This window comes from Sphaeramia orbicularis, chromosome 20 (genome assembly GCF_902148855.1).
Source record: "Sphaeramia orbicularis chromosome 20, fSphaOr1.1, whole genome shotgun sequence".
Lineage (NCBI taxonomy): Eukaryota > Metazoa > Chordata > Actinopteri > Kurtiformes > Apogonidae > Sphaeramia > Sphaeramia orbicularis.
In genome coordinates, this window is record NC_043976.1 from 34,896,257 (window position 1) to 34,902,256 (window position 6,000).

Here is a 6,000-nt window from a genome sequence, read left to right on the forward strand (position 1 = left end):
CAAAATATGTTCCTGTGTCAAACACGTCAAATCTTTGTAAACAAACAACATATATTTAACTGTAATATTAAAGGTGTCGGAGACTTTCACGACCAATTTTGTAAATAACTGATGGAAAATGCAGTTTGTCATCTTTTCATGGTCATCAGATATGATCCATTTGGATGTTCAGATGCTCCGTAGTTACCGTGGAAACACCATCGTCTTCTACAACATTGATTCACCAGTAAAACCAATGGAGTTGGATCAATGACAGTGGATGGAGACGCTTGTTTTATGTTAAGTTAAAGATAGATTTGACTGAAAAAGTCACTTTCCTCTGTTTACGATCAAATAATCTTGGAATTTACTCTGAGTTTTTATGAACATCTGCATGATCAGTAAATTAAATATAGGAAAAGACATGATTTACACTGGAAAAAGTGCAAAATACACAGGATAATATTATAATAAATGGTGATAAATCACTTAAAAAAGGTTAAATAGAGAGAAAACAACCATTTGGGAACTGCTACGAAAGCAACACTGGTTAATTAATGACATTTTTTTTTCTTATCAATGAGAGGGCTCTCTTTGTTGATTCTGCACACAAAATGTACTTAGATTTCTTTATTATTTTTTTAAAGGTGCTGGAAACTTTCGTGACCAATTTTTCATCAAATCTGTCAAACCTCAGTCATAGCCTCAGTATCATGAATCAAGTCTTTCGGTGATTACTCACCTGAATCTCTTGCATTACGGTGAACAATTTCTAAGTTCCATCCACCATAAACAAACCATGTATTTACAAACCAACCCAGGAGGTCACTCGGGCATCTTCGGAATTTTGTTGCGACGTGCATTGTGGGAAACGGAGGTTCGCGCAGCCGCCTGACAGCGACAGCACGACCATATGCTATTATATGCATGAAACAACATGTGGAAATGCGGAAACGGCTGGAGGAATATGCATAGACGGAAGGGAGTTCCTGCTGTTTCCGTTCCAGCTGTTGCTGTAAGGTTGCTACGTGACCCTCCGCTTCCCACAATGCACGTCACGACAAAATTCCAAAGATGCCCGAGTGACCTCCCGGGTTGGTTTGTAAACACACGGTTTGTTTATGGTGGATGGCACTTAGAAATTGTTCACTGTGATCCAAGAGATTCAGGTGAGTAATCACAGAAAGACTTACAGATTCATGATACTGAGGCAATAACTGAGGTTTGACAGATTTGATGAAAAATTGGTTGTGAAAGTCTCCTGCACCTTTAAAAAAAAAAAAAAAATTATAATAATCTAAGTACATTTTATGTGCAAAATCAATAAAGAGAGCACTCATTGATTTAAAAAAGATAAATAAATAAAAATTGTCATTAATGAACCAGTGTTACTTTTGTAGCTGTTCCCAAATGATTTATTCTCTCTATTTAACCTTTTTTAAGTGATTTATCACCATTTATTATAAAATTATCCTGTGTATTTTGCATTTTTTCAGTGTAAATCACGTCTTTTCCTATATACAATTTACTGATCATGTAAATGTTTACAAAAACTCAGAGTAAATTGAAAGATTCTTTGATGGTAAACAGAGGAAAGTGACTTTTTCAGTCAAATCTATCATTAACTTAACATAAAACAAGCGTCTCCATCCACTGTTATTGATCCAACTCCATGGGTTTTACTGGTGAATCAATGTTGTAGAAGATGATGGTGTTTCCACGGTAACTACGGAGCCTCCGAATGTCCAAATGGGTCAAAAACTGAGACAATTTAGGGAAAAGTGACTTTTTCAGTAAAATCTATCATTCAAGCCAAACATTTCCATCCACTGTCATTGATCCAACTCCATGGGTTTTACTGGTGAATCAATTTTGTAGAAGATGACAGTGTTTCCATGGTAACTAACTCAGGAAATGGTGCCTCTTTCCGGTAGATTATGCTTAACCCATAAAGACCCAGTGTTATTTATCACCATTTATCATATTATTCTCTCCATTTTGTATTATTTTGATAAAAATCAGGTACTTTCCTATATTTATTTTACTGATCATTTACTTTAATCATCATGCTGAGATTACATTTGAGGGTTATTATACCAAAAACGGAGAAAACTTGAGAAAAAGTAACTTGTCAGTAAAATCTATCATTCAAACTAAGCATCTCCATCCACTTTCACTGATCCAACTCCATGGGTTTTACTTGTGAATCAATGTTGTAGAAGATGATGGTGTTTCCATGGTAACTACGGAGCCTCTGAACGTCCAAATGGGTCATATCTGACGACCATGAAAAGATGAAAAACTGCATTTTACACCAATTATTTACATGTATTGATAGAATTAATGGATCAACAGGTATTAAACATATTGTATCAGTATAAACGGTTTGGGTCGACGGTGGATGTTTATGGGTTAAACAGAACAAGAAAGAGTCGTTTTTAGACAAATTTCACAAAATACACCTGTAGTACCCTGCAGTGCTCAAAATACCCATCATTTTACCAAAACAGAAAACAAAACCAACTGAAATTAAAGTAAGTACTGCTCTATCCTTTGATAATCAAACTCTTTGACCTCTGCGACTGAAACTGCTTGAGGTTTTTTTGTTGTTGTTGTTGTTGCAGAGTTCTGGCATTAGAAAACTGAATGCAGCAGAAGTAAGACAGCAGTCTGCTAGAGATGCACTTGGGATATGAATGCAGAGGAAAAAGAAGGGGCAGAATGGTGATGTGCACATTTACAAAGACAGACTATCTGCACTCCGAGGTACACTGAACCTATTTATTTGCTGTTTGTTTTCAAGTCATGCTTGGAACATACAACAAAAACAACTCAGCCTAGTTTCTTTGGATTTTAATTAGTTTACCACTGTTGCATATACAAATCATAATTCTGCCAACACCCCTCAGTTAATGGATCCCAATAAATGAAATGTACATTTTGAAAATTGAGCAGGCACGCTTCCAGAATAAAGGCCTAGTTAATCATACGCGGACAGTTATTCATTGATTCTCCACATCAAGTCGACTTCTGATACCGCACTTCCTTCTTATTTCCCCGCCAGCTATTCATTCCTTTTATTTGCATGACAGACTTCGCGCAAGAAGCGTCTTTTTTTTTTTTTCTTTTTTTTCCATGACATTGTTTGGTTTTGTCGGTACGTATCCTGTTGTTTTGTTTTGAGGGTGTAAAGGTCTTTGGGAGACTGAGACAGCCGTATCAACTCTGTTTAGCATAAAGCTTGTGGCTGGCCCCGTCCGTGGCCTAATGAAAAGTAGAAGATAGGCTATGCTTGTCATGCTTGGCTGGCCCTGTGATCGGCAGACTGTGGACAGTTACTCTGCTTGCATGCCAATTAATCTCAACCCTCTGAATTTCCCACCGTCCCTGTTTTATTCACTGCTTAATGAAAAAAGTCTGAGGGCTGGTTTAAAACAAATAGTCATCACAACAACGCATGTCGGATTTATGCGCACGCCGCCGGCTTCGTCCTCATTTTAGTGCGCTGAGATTTTATAGTTTCACACAGATTGAGTTTGCTGAATGCTTGCTTCAGATGTGGACATTAGAGTCTAATGGTTTTATTTAGCTGCAGATAAAATAAAGCAGTACGAGTCCCACTTGTACAGGATTACAGCTTTCCACGGACCGTTAGATGCCTCTCAGGATCATATTTTCCACCTTTTGATATGGTGCATTGGTTAAAGGGCACTTTCAGTCGTATTAGCATGCTGCTCAGGCAGCCGCTGAACATTATTATTCTCTTTTATTTATGTGTCAAAGCAGTGGGAGGAACCTGGATCCCAGCTCAGGCTCAAACGCTCCTGGCTCCGTCTCAACAGACAGCCTGAGTATCTTTAAATTGCCAGTCATCACCATCGGAGAGCAGATAAAGATGGATTTCAGATGAAGATTCATCGGGTGAAAACAGACCTGAGCTTGCTGTTTTGAGCCCCCCATCATTCATCACGCATCATCTGCTACACGCTTACCCTGAAATAAATAAAGAACAAATTCTGAAAAGCACTCATACAGCTATTTTACAAATCAACAAAGAGCTGACAAAAAAAAAAATGCCCATTCATCATTAATAATAAACATGTTGGCTAAGCTCACAAGGCAAGTGAGGAATCCAGGTTACAATTTATGGGATAAATATTTCATCGCTAACATCTGTCTGTATATTCTGTGCCAGCGTGTTTTGAAGTTGTTACAAATGAACGTCAAACGGAAAGTAAGTGAACAAGCCGTCGAGGGAATGGAACAAAGATGTAGTAGCACCGGGAGGATGGGGAAGATTCACGGGAAGAAAAACTCAACAGCAAACAATTTTCCTTGGCTCGTCAAACAAATTAAATATTCAGTTTGGCGGAATCTATGGCATCACGGGCACGGGTGTTATCTGTTTTTAAGTAGGGAATAACAAAAAAGGAATGAGACAGAAATGAGAAAGGGGAAAGGAAGGGGGGCGGCGGGGGCACTGATGGTAATCGGAGGGGGGGGTGGGGGGGTGAATATGTGTCCTCCTGTGCTCCCCTTCTCCTGGGACTGTGCCACGACTTGGACAGTACTCGCATTCTTCTACAGCTTATCCCAGGACTCTCTCATTAGGCGCTAATAGGCGACCGCACAAAAAGAGCTCTCAGATTAAGAGAAAAAAAAAAAAAAAAGAAGAAGGCGAAGCTTACATTTCGCTCATACATCCAAATTATTTCGAGAGCTTTGTTCGTGACTCTAAGGGGAAATGCCCACATAATTGCGCATTCTGCTTCCTATTTCCACTTTCTGTTCATTTCTGATTTGATTAAGTGTAAATCTACACCCAGAGGGAATCCACTCCCCGATTTTTTTTTTTTTTTTTTTTTGTTTAAGAAAACTGTCCGCTCACTTGAATCAATAGAAGAGCAGCACCTAAAACGGGACATGACAGCTCTGCTTTGACAGCCACTCGCGACCGCAGAGCACAGGTCAGGATGTCAAACGGCCCAATTTGACAATCCCAGTCCCATCCCTCCCATCGCCGACACTTTCCGCAAACCAATAGTCCGAGCTTCTCCGAAATACCAATAAGTGAACAATCCAAATTAGCATCGGCTTCCTTCCTTGTGCTAAATAGCTTCCCCCTTTGCTATTGTATAATCAAGAGGAGAAGAATAACGCGGAACATGAATACAAAGTGCCAATAGCAAAGCACCACACTGAGCAGAGACTAAAGCAGTTGCCACATCAGAGCGCATCCATATGAAATGACTTACTGATGGGGCTGTTTTTCAGCTTCAGAGAATATGGCACTGAATCAAAAACCCACACTTTCGAAAAAGGAGGCAACCCCACACACACACCTCCCTCTTCTTCTTCTTCCACCGCTGCCACCGCCGCTATCCTCACTAACAACCAAAAAATAAAGCTTAGGAGCCAGGCAGGCTACGCACCCCTCCGTCTGCACTAATGTGAGAATGACTTGTTTTGATGCGGAAGGAATGAAGTGGGAGAAAGGGGGGGGGGGTGAGAAAATAAGTGTTGCATCTGATAGGTGTCGTGTGTTTTGTGCATCGGGTCTTTGATAAATTAATTATGCAAGCTTTCAGTGGTTACAAAAGTGTTAATTTCACTCGAGTTTAATCTGGTTAAAACGCTTTTGGGAGAGAACTGCATCGCAAATAGTTTTTTTTTTTTTTCTTCTTTTTTTGCTTAGTGACTCTCAACTTTGCAAGAGCACTACAAATCTCCTCCAGTTAAGCCATCAAACCAGGTAGCAGACCACGCGAAACCTCAAGTACATCAACAAAAAAAAAAAAAAAAAACACCACCCGCCTTCATCGTAATGCGTTTCTTTGTGTAGCGACCGCTGCGTTACATAAAGTCGTGTTATTTTGTTCGCAATCAAATCCCCGGGAGACTTGAGCTTTGTTGAAAACAGTCGCTGAAGGTCATTTCTGAAAAGCGCTGAATACCACTCCAAGTTCAGAAGCAATAAAAAAAAAAAAAAAAAGAGTCTTTCCCCTCATCTGCATCCTCTCA